The sequence below is a fragment of the Thamnophis sirtalis genome, unplaced genomic scaffold (assembly GCF_051295495.1).
Source record: "Thamnophis sirtalis isolate CommonGarterSnake01/CBP01778 unplaced genomic scaffold, rThaSir2_p1.2 scaffold_7, whole genome shotgun sequence".
Classification (NCBI taxonomy): domain Eukaryota; kingdom Metazoa; phylum Chordata; class Lepidosauria; order Squamata; family Natricidae; genus Thamnophis; species Thamnophis sirtalis.
In genome coordinates this window covers 19,664,010-19,682,663 of record NW_028261387.1, presented here as the reverse complement: position 1 = coordinate 19,682,663, position 18,654 = coordinate 19,664,010, and the positions used below count along the sequence as shown (strand labels likewise).

Below are 18,654 nucleotides of genomic sequence, written 5' to 3'. Positions count from 1 at the left end.
TGGACTAAAGCCAGAATTAATAGTTGAAAAACTGGATTTCAAGAACTATTTTATGAACCTTATTTCATAAAATAAAAAACTATTTTATTATTTCTATTACAAATTCAATCAAGATAATTAGAGGAAAGATGCAATATAGTATCAACAATGTTATATTGGTAATACAGAACTAGCCAATTAAGTATGAAGTATCAGATATAATTAGTTTAGCGCAATAGGAATACATTACAGAAAAGTTAACTAAAACAATATAATTAAATGAGGAAAAGGGGACTTTGAACTAGTCTGTTTTCATGTACTTAAATTATAAAAAATGTAAATTTAACATTACATTTTAATTGTCCATTAAATTAAGTTGCTATAAAATAAAATGTGTTAAGTGTACTCTAAGTTATTCACAAGCAACAATATCTATGCCATGAAGTTATATATTTGTTTCAATTCTGGAAAATTTGTATTTAATGCCAGCTACATAATCTAGCTATGGAAACTTGTAACACAGAGTTCCCCAACATTTCCAGCTGTGCAGACCGGCAGTGGGGGGGGAGGGGATAGTTTTGAGTGAGCGGTAGGCAAGCGTGTGCGCACACAGCTCCATTTTTGTAAACAGATCAGATTCAACAAATAATTAGCAAAAATGATTAACACTGTTTTATTTATGTAAAGTGACATGTAAAATCTGTAGATTTCAGGTTGGTTCATATGTTTCAATAATGCACTAAACAAGCAATTCTACTAGAATTGGCTTGAATATTGTGCAAGTTATTTCTGTTACGGAAAAATACTTTTGGGTGAAATACAATTTTTTAAAAATGGTATCTTAAAATAACAAAATACAATATAATTACTTCCAACATTAGTAAAAGCAAAGAGATCACAAAAGTATATCCAATTTAGCCATTTAGGCAATTCAAAGACAAGCTGAGTTATAAACGATTGTACAGGGATTTCAGTCCTTTAATGAAGAAGACATTCTGAATAAATGGGAGAATTATGCCATGCATTCCATTCTTTTGTGCATACGTTCTCTGAGATAAAACTGAAGATAAATATTGTGTGATATTTAGTGATGCTATATTCCAAATTCAAATGAACTCCAAGGCTAATTAAAGTAAGTCAGAGCAGAATGTAATCAGCTCAAGAGGAGTAGATAGTTAGGCTGTGATATGAAAAGCATGGAAGAGTAGATTCAATAGTTTTAGGATTCAGAGACAAAAGAAGTACGCCATAAGATGATTATTGTTTCCAATTTATGAGGAGTTAGAACAACAAGGACTGCTTAAATATCTGAGACATGGATGCAGAAAATTCTTTAAATGTAGATTTCTATTGAAAAGTCTACACTGAACAGATTTTTTTTTTAAAAAGGTCTTGGTGGCATTGCAATTATATTTACAATGTAAGAATAGAACACACAAGCACATTATAGAAGGGGAAAAAGTGTTTTAACAGAAGAAGGAACCCTGTAGCAAGAATAAAGATCCCGGGATGAATCAGATCAAACAATATCCTGAGCAATACAATATGGAGCAGCATGGTAATAAAATTTAAGCACAGAATCTAGGAGGTCATGCAACTCTGCGAGATATTTCTATCTTTAAAATAAGTAGCCTTAAGATACATACAGTATCATTCCATTGGGAGTGGACTGACATAGAAAATGTCAGTAATGAAAGAAATAAACAAAAGATGCACAAAAATAAGTTACCAAAATATCCCATTGATTCATTAATATTATTCTATGATTAGTGTGTGTAGATAGTCATTAGAATAACAGTTTGAATGATACAAAAAAACAATATAATTTTGTGCAAATATGTTAAAATGGTTCCTACCATTGCAAAATGAATGGAATATGAATGCTTTTTGTTGGATCTGAGGAATTCCAATGTTGCTCCGCTAATCTTATTAGTCATCACTCTTAAAGTCCATGATGTATTCCATGCATTTTATCTGATCATTTTTATGTTTCCTTTAATATCGAAACTGTACAGAAAAGACAACAGAATTATGAAAAGTGAGTAAATAGTATAAGGCCACTCATAAGTACTTCTTAAAGAAACTATTGCTTAAACTGAATTCTGAATATTTTCTCAAGTTTATACCATCTCTTTAAAAATAGTCTCAAAAGAAAATTTAATACAAATATATTAGAACTACTAGATCTATAAAATTAATAATGTTAATATTTTCTCCTACTATTTCTCCTACTATCAATATAGGGCTGTGTTCTCAAATTTTGAATATTTATAGAACATATTTTATAAATAAGTTATTTTTTGAGTATCAGCTTATGAGAAGCCCCAAAAGTATTTTCGCATAGCTGAAAATGCCAGTTTCTTAAGACACTTGGAAGTACGTGAACATAAAACAGAATGATAGACTTAACCTTTACTTACTGCCTATGCAATATGTTCCAAAGCACAAATGTACTGTAAAAAAAATGCACTACAGAACTGTGTGCATGCTAAATGACCAAAACTGTTGAATTATGTTCCTTGATTGAATAAAAGCTCTAAGAGTCTAGGTAGTCCCAAATAGTAAAGTTCAACTGTTTTAGAAAATGTTAAAAATGCATAATGAGCACATTTTTCTTCTTTGACAATTTCAATAATTTTACTCCAATTGCATTTTTTTGATTACACAGTTGTCACAGACAGCCAAAAATACATTTAGATTCCCTTAATCTATACAGAAAAGTATACTAGATGGCTTAGTAACAGTACCACCACGGTAACTATTCTGAGAAATCCTTGTGACAAAGGTAGTTTAATTTTCAATGTTATACTTATTGTGCACAACTGTGATTTTGGAAGCTTTGATATCAGACTGTTGTTCTCTCATAATAGTGTATTATCCATGTAACATACCTTTTTTTTAAAAAACAACAACATACCCTTCCAAATATTTACATTGCACCAAAATGAAAAGGAATTATTTCAATTACATCCTGAGCCAATTTGCAATCCTTCAGATATCCACAGCTCCTATTTATTCCAAATCAAAGCCAGCAAAATAGCTAGGAAGTTGGATATTGTAGTAAATACCACATAGAAGGCTTTCAATTGGAATATAAGTATCTATATGTTTACATCATGGTTGCATTTCTATAGGATAAATCAATTAACACAGATCAATTCATATTACAGGTAGTCTTTGCTTTGCAATCGCCCATTCAGTGACCAAAGTTACAATGGTGCTTGATGTAGGGGTCTTCAAAGTTGAGGCATTGCTAAATGAGACCTATGAGACCTTATACAGCCACTGTTCATAAGGGGCTATCTTAGCTAGCAATCTTCACAAATTCAACAGTAAATTGATTTATGACCGAATTTCATTTCTTTGACAACAAAAGAAGGGCAGGGCTAGAAAATTGGAATCAACTAGTTAAGGACCCGGCTTGTTAAATTGCAGTTAACATTTTTTCAGGAAATATTACACTGGAGAAAAGCAGCTCAGGAATTCAGATACTGTAGTTTGTTTAAGCCAGAGGTCACCAACCAATGGTCCACGAGAAAAGTTTGATGGTCCGCAACGCACCTGGGTGGAGCTGCTCTGGGATGACCAATGGGCCAGTCCTGTGACTACAGCTCTGAAATATGGGTCCTTAACGCTAACCCTCCCCTCCCATTCATTCCTTCCTGGCCTGAGATGGGAAGGGTGGGGGATGGAGATTCGCTCCGTATTCCAGAACAGGAGCGAAGCTTCATCTCTGCTGGGTCTCACAGGCATTTCTTCCAGCCCTTGTTGGTGCTATGTGACTGGGAGATGCACAACTTCCTCTGCGCCCCAAGACACTGGCTGGCCCATGAGATGAGAGAGAGGGAGAGAGGGAGGGAGGGAGGGAGAGAGAGGTATGACAGAGAAATGATAGAGATAGATGAAAGATGAGAGAGAGATGATATGAGAGAAAGATGAGATGAGAGAGAGAGATGACAGAGAGAGACATGATAGAGATAGATGAGAGAGAGATGAGAGAGAGATGAGAGATGAAAGAGAGATGAGAGAGATGAGAGAAAGAGCGAGAGATCCCTGTGTTTGGTTTTCTTGCTCTAAGTGTTTAAGGTTGGAGAAACAGGCAGCCAAGCTAAGTGCCTTAGGACCCCATCCCATCACTGGGAGTCTAGGCGCTTCAGCGAGTGGCACACTGGATTCATATTAGTGGTCCGTGGGATTTAAAATTATGAATTTGAGGTCCCTGAAGTCCAAAAGATTGATGGTTTAAGCAAACTCTCTGCTCTGTGAAGAGTCAAAGGGGGTGGGGGGGCAGACATGGAACACTATACAAGAGAACATCATCTGAATGGCATGGATCAACCAGTGATCTTAAAGCATCTCTTTTGGTCTTTTGATTACTTAACAAACATTTCACTTAGCAACCAAGTCATTGGAATGGAATGTGGTCACTAAAGGATAGGAGGGGTAATGAAGATATACACCGTATTTTTGTTGTCAACTTTTAATCCAGATGGTAGAATAGTCTGATATAAATTGTAATCCAAGAGAACAGAAAGGCTAGCTATCATTGCTTCCTCCATATTTAAAAAAAGTTTTCCAAATGAATTAATAACTAAAATATGCACATTTTACAGATGGAGATTTGGCTGTATCTTAGACTCCACACAGTTGTCGAGTCCAAACTGTCATTGAGAAAGAAACAATGGCAGTAACTTGTCTATTCACTAAAGTGTTTCTACGAAAATAAACCGGGTTATTTTCTTTTGACCCTCAAAATAAGTACTTGGCCTTATTTTCGTTGAAGGCCTTTTTTTTTTTTGAGGTGCAAAAGGTGGTGAGTGTGGTCACCTCATGACTGCTGCTGTGTTGCAATATTTTCGGGGATGGCTTATTTTCAGGGGAGGGCTTATTTTAGTGCATGTGCTCAAAAGCCCGATTGGGCTTATTATCTTGGGAGATCTTATTTTCATGAAAACGGGGTAGACGCTCAGCTTTTACAGAGAAGAAGAATAAGAAAGATAGGAAGTTATCCAACTCCCTGCCCCCAGAAAAAATAATTGATTATTGCCGAATTTCATATTGATTAAACAAGATGACTTTAAAAAATTACTTAGAAGTAACCCAATGGAATTTATTACAGTAAATATATATGGGGTTGTGCTCACAGAACCCAGCAAAACATTATTGAGTTATATATTATTTACTTCTTTCTTTACCCCATTCCTAATACACAACTCCTCTAATCTTACCTCATCCCTTTTTTATTTTTAGTTATGGAAGAATAAAAAATGGATGCAGGTATTAAAGAAAGACATGTTACACATAAAGACAAGGCATCAACTAATTGTATAAATGGTTTCTTTACATCCTTCAACTTGAGTTTTTGTTTTGCAATAACCTCTGGCTAGTGTGTACATGCGTCTAAAAATACATGTATCTATATAATGATGTCTCATTTATTTGGGAAAAAACTCCAGGATTGGTTTCAATTAATTAGCAACTTTAAGAAGGAAAACTGGGCACTACATATCTTTATGTAAATAGTCTCTAGTTAATTTTCTGATTACTCCCTCCTACCACCAAAAAAACCCCAATAATGATTGCTTTGATACTTTTTGTCAAATATACTGCTCAGTTCTTTATTTTTGGAATATATTCTAGCACACTTTTTATTATTAGTTTTTAATAACCTAATATTACTTAAATCTGCTTATCTATTACAGTTAATATGCCCAAAATTCTAGTGACTCAAGAATTTGATTGTTCCGATCTTTGGAGTATACTCTTGTCACATATAAAGCAGAGCTCTACTTGAAATTCTCAGTAACCTCATCTGACCTGAAATATGCTGTATATTGATCAAGGTTTATAAACAGTAACATCTAAAACCGACAAAAATAAGTTCAGTTGCCAGCACACAATTCTAGACATTTCTACCTGGATGACTGAGAATCTTCATCAACATTCATAAACATAACTTTTCTTTCACTAAAGCTTACAGAAACATCAATTTATACTGCATGTAATTTAGGTAGAATTCAGTGAGACTTGCATATTCTATTAACTCATATTTTCTAACATGATCTGTTAATTAAGCCACAATTGGCTGCTTTGAATATTATACAAAGCCATAAATAATATTTTATAAATCATAAGATTTGGGGTCACATACTGCATGGATCCCAACCCCTGGGTGGCAGCTCACTACCAGGCCATGGCCCATTCAGAACCAGGCTGTACGAGCAGCTGGTTGGCGCACATGCGTTCAGAGATTGACCGTTGGCTTTGCCTTACCAGGTCCAGAGGAGGGGAAGCCTCCTTGAAAAGTCCCGCACCTGGGTCCTGGGGCCCAATGGTGTCCTTGGTACCCTGAGCTGAAGGCGCCCTCTCAGCTGGCGCTGGCAGACCCATTTGGGAAAACAGAAGGTTTAAGCTAACTAACCACAGTAAAAATAAAATTCTAGGAGCTACACTACACTGGCTAGGGGAACCAGCTTGCTGCACAAGGGCTGGATCTCCCAAAAATGCATCCTGTAGGGCAACTGAGTTTTTTGAAACTGAGCCTCTTAGGAGAGCAGGAGGCGGAGCTACAAAAATATTAAACTCAGTCCTTGGGCAGCAAGCTGATGTTAACCAGTGCTTGGACACTCCAAGCAGCACCTAGGAGAATGACATGCACAAGAAGTGGACCGATGTGCACACATAGCTCGACTTGCACATGCCAGCCACCGCTTGCACAGGCTGGTTCCCCTCTCTTCCCCTGATGGGCTGCCAAGCCGTAAAGCCTTGGGACTGCTGACATACTGCATCATGCCAAAAAGCAACCAACTGCCTTGTGCTTAATTTATGAACCCATCCAGTACATCATTTGAAATGATGCCATTGCAGCCATTATAGATGTAACACTAAACTAAATGGAATACAGATCTTTATATATTCAGTTCAAGCTACCGTAAATTAACCTTGTTTTTAGATCATTGTCCTTAAAATAGCTCATATCTGTTTTAAAGAAAATAAACAGACTTGGTAGTGAAGCTTAAAATGCTAAAAAAAAATTACAAGGAAGGGATAGTGAGGAGAAACAGTTGAGACAATGGAGAAAAACTTTTCAAGCCTACAAGTAGTTCTTACAAAATGTCAGTTATGACCAGCCCACCCAAAAGCTACTTATGATCCAGTTTTGACATTCTGACATCTGTGATCATGTGACTGCATTTTGGATGCAGGGCAACTGGCCTGCATTTACAGCCATTTGCAGTGCCCCATGGTCACATGCCTCATTTTATCTTTATTGCAAACAATGGATTCACTTAACAGTGCTGTTTGAATACCACTTTGTTCACTTAACACAAAAAAAGGTTGCAAAATCGAGTCTCATCACATGACCCACTGTATGAATGAATTTGTAGGCTCAATTAACGTCCTAAGTTGAAGACTACCTAGAGATGATGAGCTTTAAACAATTTTACCTAGAATGGATCAAGTTGATCCTTACTAGCTAAGGTTCTTACTTAAATACCAACTACTTTTCCTTTTCTCTTGAGAAGTAAGGTTAAGAGTTCCCCCACTTTTTTTTTTCCTAGTCCAAAACAGGCTAATATTAGGAGTCAGTATTCTGCTTAATGGGGTTGAGGGGAAGCTTTCTGTCAGTGCTATTTTCTTTGGCTGAAAGGGTTTTCCCTATTTCCTATGATATTCTTCAAGACAGGTCTGGCCACAGTGTCTGAATTAACCTTACTTCTTTTCAAATTGACAAAGCCTACCATTCAACTCTTCCATGCTGGCATAGGGGAAAGCAAGTTAACTTGAGGCTTCCTAACAGTTCTTTTTTGCTTCTACCATGTTTCCCTGAAAATAGGACATGCCCTAATACTAAGCCCAATCGGGCTTTTCAGGACATGGGCTAAAATAACACACACACACCAACTACTAAAACAACCCTGCTGGCCATGAAGGCTATGGCAGTTTCCAAATCCCCCATGGTGGCCCTCTGGATTTGGGCCAGACCCAGCTGATCCACAAATTCTTTGGCAGCCTGCCGCCTGGCCCAGACACACACCACGAGACCCAAACACCAGTCTTGCACTTTGGCGATTCCTTCAGGCCCAAATCCAGCACCTCCTGCCTGCACAGTGGGTGGCTCCTTCGCTATTCGGGAAGGCAGGAACTTCCCCGGCTCTCCTGGCCAGCCAGAATTCCTACCCACTAGGACCCCATTTCAAGTCATGGAGAGGCGGCGGCGCAGACATGCATGGGGCACCCGCCTTGGAGAGCCACCTGTCGCCCTCCCTTATCCTGGCTGCCGGGGTACTTCATGCCGCCGGTGCCCGAGCATTTTCTGCCACTGCCAGGCTTGGATCTCCAGGTGGCTCTGTAGCAGCGCCAGAACACAACGCTGATGAAGTAGATGGCGGCCATCCGTGGCCAATATCAGTTCCTCTGTCTGCCTGGCCTGCAGCAGGTCGGGCACCACCAACACCCTCACACTGCTGGTGTCCATGGCCATCACCAGTCCCCACAACAGCACCCGGGCAGCCACTTTCAAGGGGCAGGAAGGTGCTTGATTCCCGCTACCTCATCCTCTGGCAGGTTTGCTGTTCTGATCAGGAATGGGCGGGTCGCAGGAGCCTCCACCCCACCCCATCCCCTGCCCCACTTGCCAACCCCCAAATTGTGCCGCAGTGCATCTTACCTTGAGAAGTTTGAACTCTCAAGAAGGGATTTTTTACAATGTATTTTCCTGGACACAATGGCGAGGAACACGATGGAACTGGAAAGGTAAGACGTGCATCTCATTTCTCGCCCGCCCCACCTGCCAGAAAACAATCCCCCCCCAATAATAATGCCAAGGCCATATTTTGGGGGTTAAAAGAAAATAAGACCCTGTCTTATTTTCAGGGAAACACAGTATGTGCTGCATTAAACACAGATGTAAATACAAGATTATGCCAAACCAATTTTGGAATGGAATTGAATAGAATAACAGATTTGGAAGGGACCTTGGAGCTCTTCTAGTCCAACTCCTAGCCGAGGCAGGAAACTCTATCCATGTGATGGCAAACCTATGGCACGCATGCCACAGGTGGCATGCAGAGCCCTCTCTGTGGGCATACAAGCTATCACCCAGCTCAGCTCCACCCACCAGCCAGCCAGCTGAGTTTCGGGTCTGCTGGGCATATGGAAGACACATGTGCATGTACGGGGATCGTGTGCAGGGGGCAGGAAGGGGGGGTGTTCAACGTGTCCCCCCTATGCTCCATTTTTGGTGTCAGGAGGCTTCAGGGAGGGCCTCCAGAGACCAGGGGAGGCTGTTTTTGCCCCCCCCCCCCGAGGCTCAAGGAAAGCCTCTGGAGCCTGGAGAAGTGGAAAATTCCCTCTCTTCTGGGGGGTTTCACACACGTATGCACAGGAGGTGTGTGTGCATACTTGTGCAGGGGCCATGCACGCATATGCAGTGTCATGTGCAGGGTGATAGCATGTGCATGCATGGGGGGAGCACATTTCATTGTGGGTGTAGGCATGCGTGTGCACAATTTTGGCACGCGATAACAAAAAGGTTATCCATCACTGCCATATACCATTTCAGACAAATGGTTGTCTAAGCTCTTCTTAAAATTTTCCAGTGTTTTGTATTATAAAAAAATCAACAAGGGTATATTCCTGTAATCAGAAGTTGAGCTTGACTTGGAAGACAGTGATCTTTACAACCTTTACAAAAAAGTGGCCAATGATTAGGTTTCCAAAGATATACAAGATTAATGAAGAATCAGATTATTATTTAGTACTGAGGGAACTAATGGATTTAATCATCAAATTCACAGTTCAAGTAAAAGTGTACCATGCTAATTCATTTGAAACTATGGTGAATTTTCATGTAATACAAGCTATTTAAAGCTACTTGATAAATAATTTTAAAATGAGCATGCAACTTTTCAAATAGCTTTGCATGAAATTAAGCACTACTTTCTAACAATTTTATTTTTATCAAGTTTTTAAGACTTAAAACTTATAATTTGTCAAAATTTATTGTATAGATATCATGTTTCCCTGAAAATAAGATGGGGTCTTATTTTCTTTTGACCCCTGAAATAAGTGTTTGGCTGTATTTCCAGGGAAGTCTTATTATTTTTGAGGTGCAGGAGGCGGCGAGCATGGTCGCCTCCTGGCTGCTGCTGTGTTGCAAAATTTTCAGGGAGGACTTATTTTTGGGGAAGGGCTTATTTTAGCGCATGCATGCAAAAGCCCGATTGAGCTCATTATCCAGGGAGGTCTTATTTTCAGGGAAACAGGGTATATCAGCCTTACACATATCTTAATTGTCTACATATTTACACAATAAACTGAGGCTAATCCTGATCATATGTAAAAAGGGCTTTTGTTAGCAAAAGTAATATAATGTAATACATTACATTACTTATTGCAATACAAATGTAATAAGCCAAATTAATGTTTACATCTTTTTATTTCTCATTAATAGGAATATATAAACTATGAATAAACTAGATAAAGGGTAAAGGTTTCCCTCACACACGTGATATCCCTACCCTATTTCTTCAGAAAAATGCTATTATATTGTTACTTCTCAACTACATTTGCCCAGTGTTTTATCCGATTACATACAATATATGCTATAGTGCACTGCAAGATTTAAAAAAAAAAAGATGAACAGAAGAAAAATTATTCCTGTCAACTTTACATGCAGGATCTTAATCATATCCACAATTATCCCAATGCTATTTAAAAGGAATTACTAGGATAAACAATATTCATTATTGTGGGCTGTAGATATTTTGCAAGTGTGATCAATCTTTAAGATCTATTTTCATTAAATAAGAGATGACTAGTATATCTTGTTGCTTATGATCTATGGTATTTATTTATTTTTATTTTATTTTCCATTTGTCAGGAATTCTTAAAATTGATTTTTCTTTAAGTTTTCTCTACAAACCCAAGCGAGGACTACTAAGATTTCATCTACAGTGGACATAGAAACTGTACACACCCTTGTTAAAATGACAGGTTTTTGAGATGTAAAATAATCAGACAATTTTTTTCCATTTTTAATATAACATAACTGAACAATTCAATTGATAAACAAAGTAAAATATTTTAGGGAATATAATGTATATAATATAAATAATGAAAAACTAGAATGATGTGGCTATGTAAGTGTTCACATCCTTTTATAGATAAAGATGTGGCTTTGTTCAGAATTAACCAATCACATTCAAACCAGGGGTGAAATGCTCTGAAGTCTTGTTTGCTTCGCGAGCGCATGCACACCACAGGCGCTAAGTAGATAGTTAAAAATGCTTTAAAAAGAAAAAAAAGTCCTGACGATCATGCGGCACAGCTGATTGTCATACAGCTGATTGGCTGAACTTTTTTTTTACTACTTTTTTTCTAGCAATTTTAGCAAACCAGCCCAAACGGGTTACATGTCACCCGATTCAAACTGGGGCTGAGCTGAGGCAACGCTGTGCATGACCACAGAAAGGGCTCCAAGTGCCTCCTCTGGCAGATGTGTCATAGGTTTCATCACCACTGGCTTATATGTTATATTAAAGATGGGGAAAAAATCTGAAATCTTAGTCTGATTCCTTTACATCTCAAAAAGCTGGCATTTTACTGGGTTTACCAGGCATTCCACCATTAATATAACAGACTGTAGACTTTTACTACTGTAATTCTTATATTGGTATTTAATTTGTATAATTTACTACATTAAAATACATTGTGGATTTTTGTCCATGTTTTGTAGAACAGGAAATAAAGGCAACAAGGAATAGATTTGGAAAACAATTGTGTTTGATGTTCACAAAGAATGGAAAAATATGTTTTGGACATATGACAGCTGTACAAAAACAAATGACAACAGAAGCAGCTAAGGCAGAAAGCAGTGGCTGTATGTGGGGAACAAAGTTTAAGAAAGCAGATTAGGGGAAAGTAGAAGTTTGAGGCATTTTAGAACAAATGGCTGAAGAAGAAAAAACAATAAAAAATATGGAATAGGAAGTTAAAATACATATAAAAGCATGCAGAAACGGGTAGATCTTGACTTATGGCTGGATGCTTAGCAACCGTTCAAAGTTATAATAGACCACTTCCCAAAAAAGGTACTTAAAATCAGGTTCCAAGTTTCAGCAGCTCCCCCCCCCATTTATGCCCATTTCTTCTGTCCTGTAGTCACATGACCGTGATTTATGACACTTTTGCCAAAAACTAGCATTCACTTCTGAGTTTTGGCAAAAATGCCCCAGAGTGAACAATGGGTTCACTTAAAACCGCAGATTCACTAAACAAGGATGGTAATTAGGTTAATGACCATAGCAAAAAGAGGTTGTAAAATTAGGCCTGTCACGGTTTTAAGTCAAGGATTATCTGTACAACAGAAAACAGAAGCAGTAATAAAAGCTTCAGGTAAGACGGCAGAAGAAACTAAATGACTGTTGTTAAGAAAGGGGAATGCCAGGAAAAAAGACAGAAACTGGAATCCGGGGCATTAGACTTGGCTGAAGATCCCCTGGGAGCTGACTTAGGCCCTCTGGAGTCAGAATCCTCCAACCTCTTTTGTCTGGAGGAAGGGTCAGCAGGGCTACTGCTTTCAGGCCTCGAGCGGTCCACCATTTTGAATTATGGCTCGGGCCATTGCTGCTAGCTGAACTCCCGCACTAGCCTTAATTTCAATCTGGGCCAAATCCCAAGCCTGGGAAGACCCCCAAGGACGAAGCTAGCTAGCCGGTCAGTAATAAGAGCAATCGACTGAATGAATCGGGGGAAAGTCAAATGACTCTCTGCGGGAACCAGTGGGAAGAAATTGCACGAAAACTGGCAAAATGGTTTACAAGTGCAACGAGGCAATCAAATCCTTGTATCAGGAGCTAAAGCCTCAGTCCAGCTATTCGCTGATCTAGATGGTGCGAAAACTGGCAATACGGTTCACAAGTGCAAACAAGGCAGTGGAATCCTGGAGCAGGAACTGAAGCCTTGGTCCTGCTATTCAACAATCTGGATGTGTGGAGGCGTTGGTAGCCCTGGATGGTGAGCACTTGGCAAAAGAAGTCAGATGCAGACAAATTGCCAAGCCCAAAAGCCATGGAGTGGCTAGCAGCAAAAAATTACCACTCCTGCAAGGCGAGGATATCGGGATTTGGTGTTCCCGCCGGCCAACTGGACAGGATCTGACCATGCGCCAATCACAGTGGTCAAAACAGTGAGCGCGGTCGCACTATAACACGGTGGGGAGATGAAAGGACCCCCTCCACAATAAGCCTGCACTGCTAGAAACCTGTGCTGCTGTTTTGAAGAATCCAAGCAAGGAGAAAAGTTTTTTGTCTCTCTAGGCCAGACTGAATTGAAAAACTGGGCTCAGCCGAGCAGAAGAGGGCATGGCCAAAGCTTTTACAACTCAGTCTCTAGCCAAATAGACAGAAGTTAATCCATGCTTGGATTTTCCAAGCAGCGCACATAAGAACAGTCAAATACAGTAGTTATTGAAAATACAAAACATAGTACAAAATAGGAGCATATGATTTTGAAGGAGAAAAAAAGATTCCTTGTAAAGAGAAGCATTACATTTAATACTAAAAGAAATTATTTCTCCAGATAATGTCAAGTAATCAATTAAGTATAAATGAAAGAAAAAGGTCAAATTGGTAAAATAAGATGATGAAAAGAACATTGGATAAGAAAAAAAATCACATAATTTAAAGAAGATTTAAAAAGTGCAAGATTGGTTGAATTGGTCCTAAAACCTACTCTAGTAAAATATGATTTTTCCTATTGTTTCCCATGAGACTGAAAAAGTTATTTTTATAATTTCCCAATGGACAACAACTAATACCATTTCAGGTATTTCCAATTTCACTTGGAAAAATGAATATGGGGAGAATTTCAACAGGGAGAAAAGGAAATTAGGAAATCTAAACAAGAATCAGCTTCTGTTGTATAGTTAAGACATTTTGTTGATGTACCTTTAAAGATAATCATTTGGAATTGGGTGGCACCAAAACCAAATCAAATAAATACGTTTCCAATACTCTTTGATAATACATTGCAACCGTTACATAAAATACAGCTGGCCCCACCCTGACCATGTTAAAAAAAGTCTTGAAAACTTAGCTCTTCTTCCAGGCTTTGATAGTGGGTGTTGCATTTTTCAGTAATTGTTTTTTTTCTTTTGGCATTTTAGTTTTTAATTGTACTTTATTTACTGTATAGCACCAAGATTTATTGTTGAGTGACTATGTACATTTTAAAATAAATATTCATAATTAATTAATGTTGTATGGCTGTCAGGAGTCTTTATAGAATTTAATGGCCTTTTATATTTGACAAAGGAAATTTATATAGACTTCATTTCAAAAAAATGAGTCAGAAGTAAAAGCATTCTATCCAGTCTTGTGTCTGTTTCTAAGTTATCAGATAGAAAAGAGCCTATAAGAAAGGAGATAACCTTGGGATTTTTAGGTTGGTATTATCATTTTTGGGTGGTGTTAGCAAGTAGGAAATACAATTATTTATCCTCCAAATAAATCGAGAATGAATTATGCAACTGTTGATCAAATCACGTTTTTTCATACCTGCTGAATTACCAGTTCAGTTCAGTTAAATATGCATAAATAAAAAATGGCAGACAGAATTCAATGAACTTTTTAAAATGAAACTCTATTATACCCTCCCAATCTGTTCTAAATTTCTGGATGTGGAAGATATGACAGGAGCTCTAAGAAGAAAAAGAATAAAGCTCTGATACCCAAACTGATTTCTGCATGCATAAAGTTGGACTCAGCTCAACATTATTTAATTCACAATAACCTTTATTTATTATATGGACAACTTGCATGCTGCCTATTCATAATGCTTGCAAGGGAATTAAATCCATACACTCATTCAGAAATATTAGAATTTGTCTTTCATGATAAAAAGGACTTCTCTTATGACCTCTTGTAGATGTTCACTTTCCTAAGGGATATCAATCATGCATTTACCAAAACACCTTTCTCTTAGACTAGAATATTCTAAGAATTTTGTGTTGGTATTTTATAAAATGAAACACACACATGCATTCATACTTATCATACTGCAATCAAGAAAGTTAAAGGAAATATCCAAAGCTCCCATGTGACATTTGAAATATTATAATATTGATTTTCCTGACTTGATATTAAGACTCTGGCAAGCATATCATTGACTAAATCCACTCAGAGCATACCTATTTGGGAATTGATTCGATTAATTTCAGTATGGCTTCAGTATTCAGTTGTGTATGGATGTAGTATGTCTATATATGCCTACACACACATACACCAACACACAACTGTACAATTAAGCTGAGGGAAGGGGAACAGCAGCATCCCAATTCTAGAACTTGTTGAACCAGCATGTAACTACTGAAGACAAAGCATTAATTGTGCTCAGAACAACATTTTATTTTATTCATTTATCTAACTTGTTAAGGCCACCCAATTGTAAAAGGACTCTGAGCAGTTTACAAAATATCAAAGATATAATTGAAAAACACAATTAAAAAACAATATAATGAAACACAACTGCCTGGACAAAATAATAATTTTAAAATCTCAACAAGGGGTCAACTAGCATCCTAATCTCAAGCTTTGGAGCAATATTCAATAAATTTAGAAAATGCTACAGAAAGATTAATGTAGTTTCAAATATGTTTAAATAATAGATCATTAAACAATATTTACTTCAAGATAAAGTACAATAAATAAAATACATGTATGATCTCCAGCAGTACTTCTGCTCTAACACAAGTCTTCATAAAAGAGATCAGTCCACATTTTTGTATATAAGTTGCACAATGGAAATATGTTCTTAGTATGAAAAGAGAAGCAGTTTAATAGTCAATCCAATAATTAAGTGGCTTTAAAAAAAAAAGAACCCTGAAGCTTTTATTACAGTACATGAATATATTGGTGACATTTGGTTGGATCATTCCTATGGAAATGCAGAACAGGAAAAGAGGCTGATGCCAAGAAAACATCATAGACATTCCATGGAATTTCTAAGGAACAATTTGTAATTGCACCCACAAATAACTTTGATTGATCCATATTAAAAGCCTTAGCTGCCCTTTACATACTTACAATGTATACCAAAATATTTTAAAATGTACTTATAAATACCAAAAGTAATAAATAAATAAATGAGTTTTACTTTTAACAAAAAAACAAAACCTAGAAGTTCCAATTACACAATTAAAACATTTGGTTTGGAAATCCATGTAAAACTACCTCTTTGAAACAAATTCATAATTCATATAAACAGATATCGCTGCGAGGTAGTTGTGTTATATGTGATTTGCAAAAAGAACCTGCTTCATTAGATGCATAGTCAACAAAAGACTACAAAGCAAGCAAGGTTTATGCTACATCATAAAATCTATTAAGACATGTTCACACAAGACTAGCAACAAGCAGCACAAAGTATGCCTTCAGACAATTCCATTGTGGACAACTTACAACCACAATGGAACCCAAAAAGTTATGTTATTAAGTGATACATTTGTTAAGTGAGTTTTGCCCCATTTTTGATCTCCCTTGCCACAGTTAAGTGAATCACTGCAGTTAAGTTAGTAATCCAGTTATTAAGGGAATCTGGCTTCCCCATTGGCACTGGCACAGCAACGGTCATAAACAGAAACCAGTTGCCAAGCACCTGAATTTTGATCACATTATTATGGGGATGTTGCGAAGGTTGAAACTGGAAAATGCATGAGTCTTCATTTTTTTCCAGTGCCATTGTAACTTTGAATGGTCACGAAATGAACTACTGTAAGTCAAGGACTACCCGTATTGATATGTAAAATCAATGCACTTTATTAACATGCTTGCCTTGGCTCCTTTTAAAGAATTGTCTGTTTTGATACAGTCGTTTGAAAAAATAAAAAGCTCCAGAGACAATCGCTGCAAGGCATAGTCTTGCAGAATAAAATCTTTGGTATACTTGGCAAGTAGCATAGGAAACTCATTAGGACTGCAAGCCAGGGCTCTGGCAGAATAATTCTTTTAGTGGCGCTTTGTGGTATCTAGGTCTCCCCAATCCCATTAGGTTAAGTCATTGACTTATCAATCAATGCAGCAGGTATGGAATGTCATAGGCACCTCAGAAGTACCATAGCAGCGAGAGGTCCCTAACCGTAACTCCCCCCGCCCCCAAAGCAGGCAGAGCTTTGAAGATAAGAGCTTCACAAGACATCGAGACCTGAGATAGTAATTTAGGAGAAATTCAGGGTCCCAAAGGCCAGACAGCCGACAGGGGGCGCCATAGCACCATGTGGGGACGAGGCGCCGCAAAGCGGCGGTACACCGTGCGGTGCAGGGGGGGGGAGGGAGAAGCCCAACGAAGAGGCGCAAAACTCTTTGCCAGGTCAAACTCCCCGCAGTGTTCAGCCCCGCCCCACACGCGACTTAAGAGGCTGACGCTCAAGTAACACACACAGGCAGACCGCACCGCCCCTAGCTTCCCCCCACCCTCCCCGCGTCCCGGTTGCCCGTTACCATTATTACCCATCACGCCCAGCGCAGCGCCGCCATCCTGCCTCCGGTCAGCTCCCACGGGAACGAGGGCTGACCTCGCGAGAACTCTCTTCTCCCACCCGCCTTGAGCGCTAACATGGCAGAAGCGGCGCGCACGTGTCCGTCGAGTCGCGGATACAACCAGCAGCCCCCGTAACGTGCTCGCCCGCGTACGGAGGAGTGGTCCGGGTCGAGGGGAGGGGACGATGTTACCTTGACGTCACACGCAAGCAACCCCCTCCCGTTCCCTTTTGGATTCGAACAGGCGCGCGAGACGCGGCTTTTCCCAGCTCCCTCCCCCCCCCTTCTCCGCACGCGCAGATTGCAAAGGAATATAATCCTCCCGCCGCCGCCTGCTCTTCACCCCCTCCCCCACTAGCGCGCCCGCCCTGCAATGAAACCCCATCCGGGTCTTTTTGCTCCCCCTCCCCGCGGCTCCTAAGGGGGTGGGGGGGCTGACCTGGTTGCTGTGAGAGCGAAAGCAGATCCTGTCGGTGTCGAGGCGGACCTTTCTCTCGCTCCTCGGAGCCAGCCAGCCAGCCAGTCGGGCGCGCCACGCGTCAGCCTTTGCCTGCCCCCCCCCAACTATAGTGCCCGCTGGGTTCCCCTCAGCAGCAGCAGCAACGGCGGCGGCAGCTCCTCTTCCGCTTCCTCCCCCCCCATATTCCCTGCGCAGCCCGCGGAAGGGCGGGGGGCGCTCCCTGCAGCTCCGCCTGCTGGTTCACTGAGGAAGGTGACGGGGCCTCCCTGAAAAGGCCAGAGGGTTTGAGGAGAGACGGCGGGACCTGCCATCCGGCTACCCTGCTTCGCTTCTCTCCTCGGAGAACAGCCGCGCGACAACCAACCGGCCTTCAGGGCGCTGCACGTCCGGTCCTTGCCCTGGCGGGGAGCGGAGGAACCGAAGTCAGGCTTTCTGCCCGCGAATTCTCGCTAAGTGGAAACCCCCCCCCCCGCTTTTTCTTTTGAAATTTATATACTGCTGTAAAACCAGCGGGCCTTAAAAGAGCCTTTTCTACTGGCTGGGAATGGATGGCTTCAGATTGGGGAACCCTGACTTAATGACCATTTTTCACACTTACGACCTTTGCAGCACCTTTCCCCCACGGTCATGTGATCAAAATTCAGCTGCTTGGCAACTGGTTCATATTTATGACGG

At 39.6% G+C, this 18,654-nt stretch overlaps 1 protein-coding gene across 4 annotated transcripts in view; it reads right to left on the bottom strand.

The window, feature by feature from the left end:
• Positions 1-18,132, bottom strand: part of ZZZ3 (zinc finger ZZ-type containing 3) — a 52,829-nt gene extending 34,697 nt beyond the window's left edge. The window contains exons 1-2 of one of the 4 annotated variants that reach the window (XM_087719445.1): positions 17,959-18,132; positions 1,836-1,986 (exon numbers count right to left, since the gene is read on the bottom strand). The gene's annotated coding sequence lies outside the window, so the exon portion shown is untranslated. Of the gene's footprint in view, positions 1-1,835; positions 1,987-17,489; positions 17,578-17,958 lie in introns of those variants that run through there. The other 3 variants (XM_014069375.2, XM_014069382.2, XM_087719444.1) reach the window with 3 other exon arrangements.
• Positions 18,133-18,654: the final 522 nt, after the last annotated feature.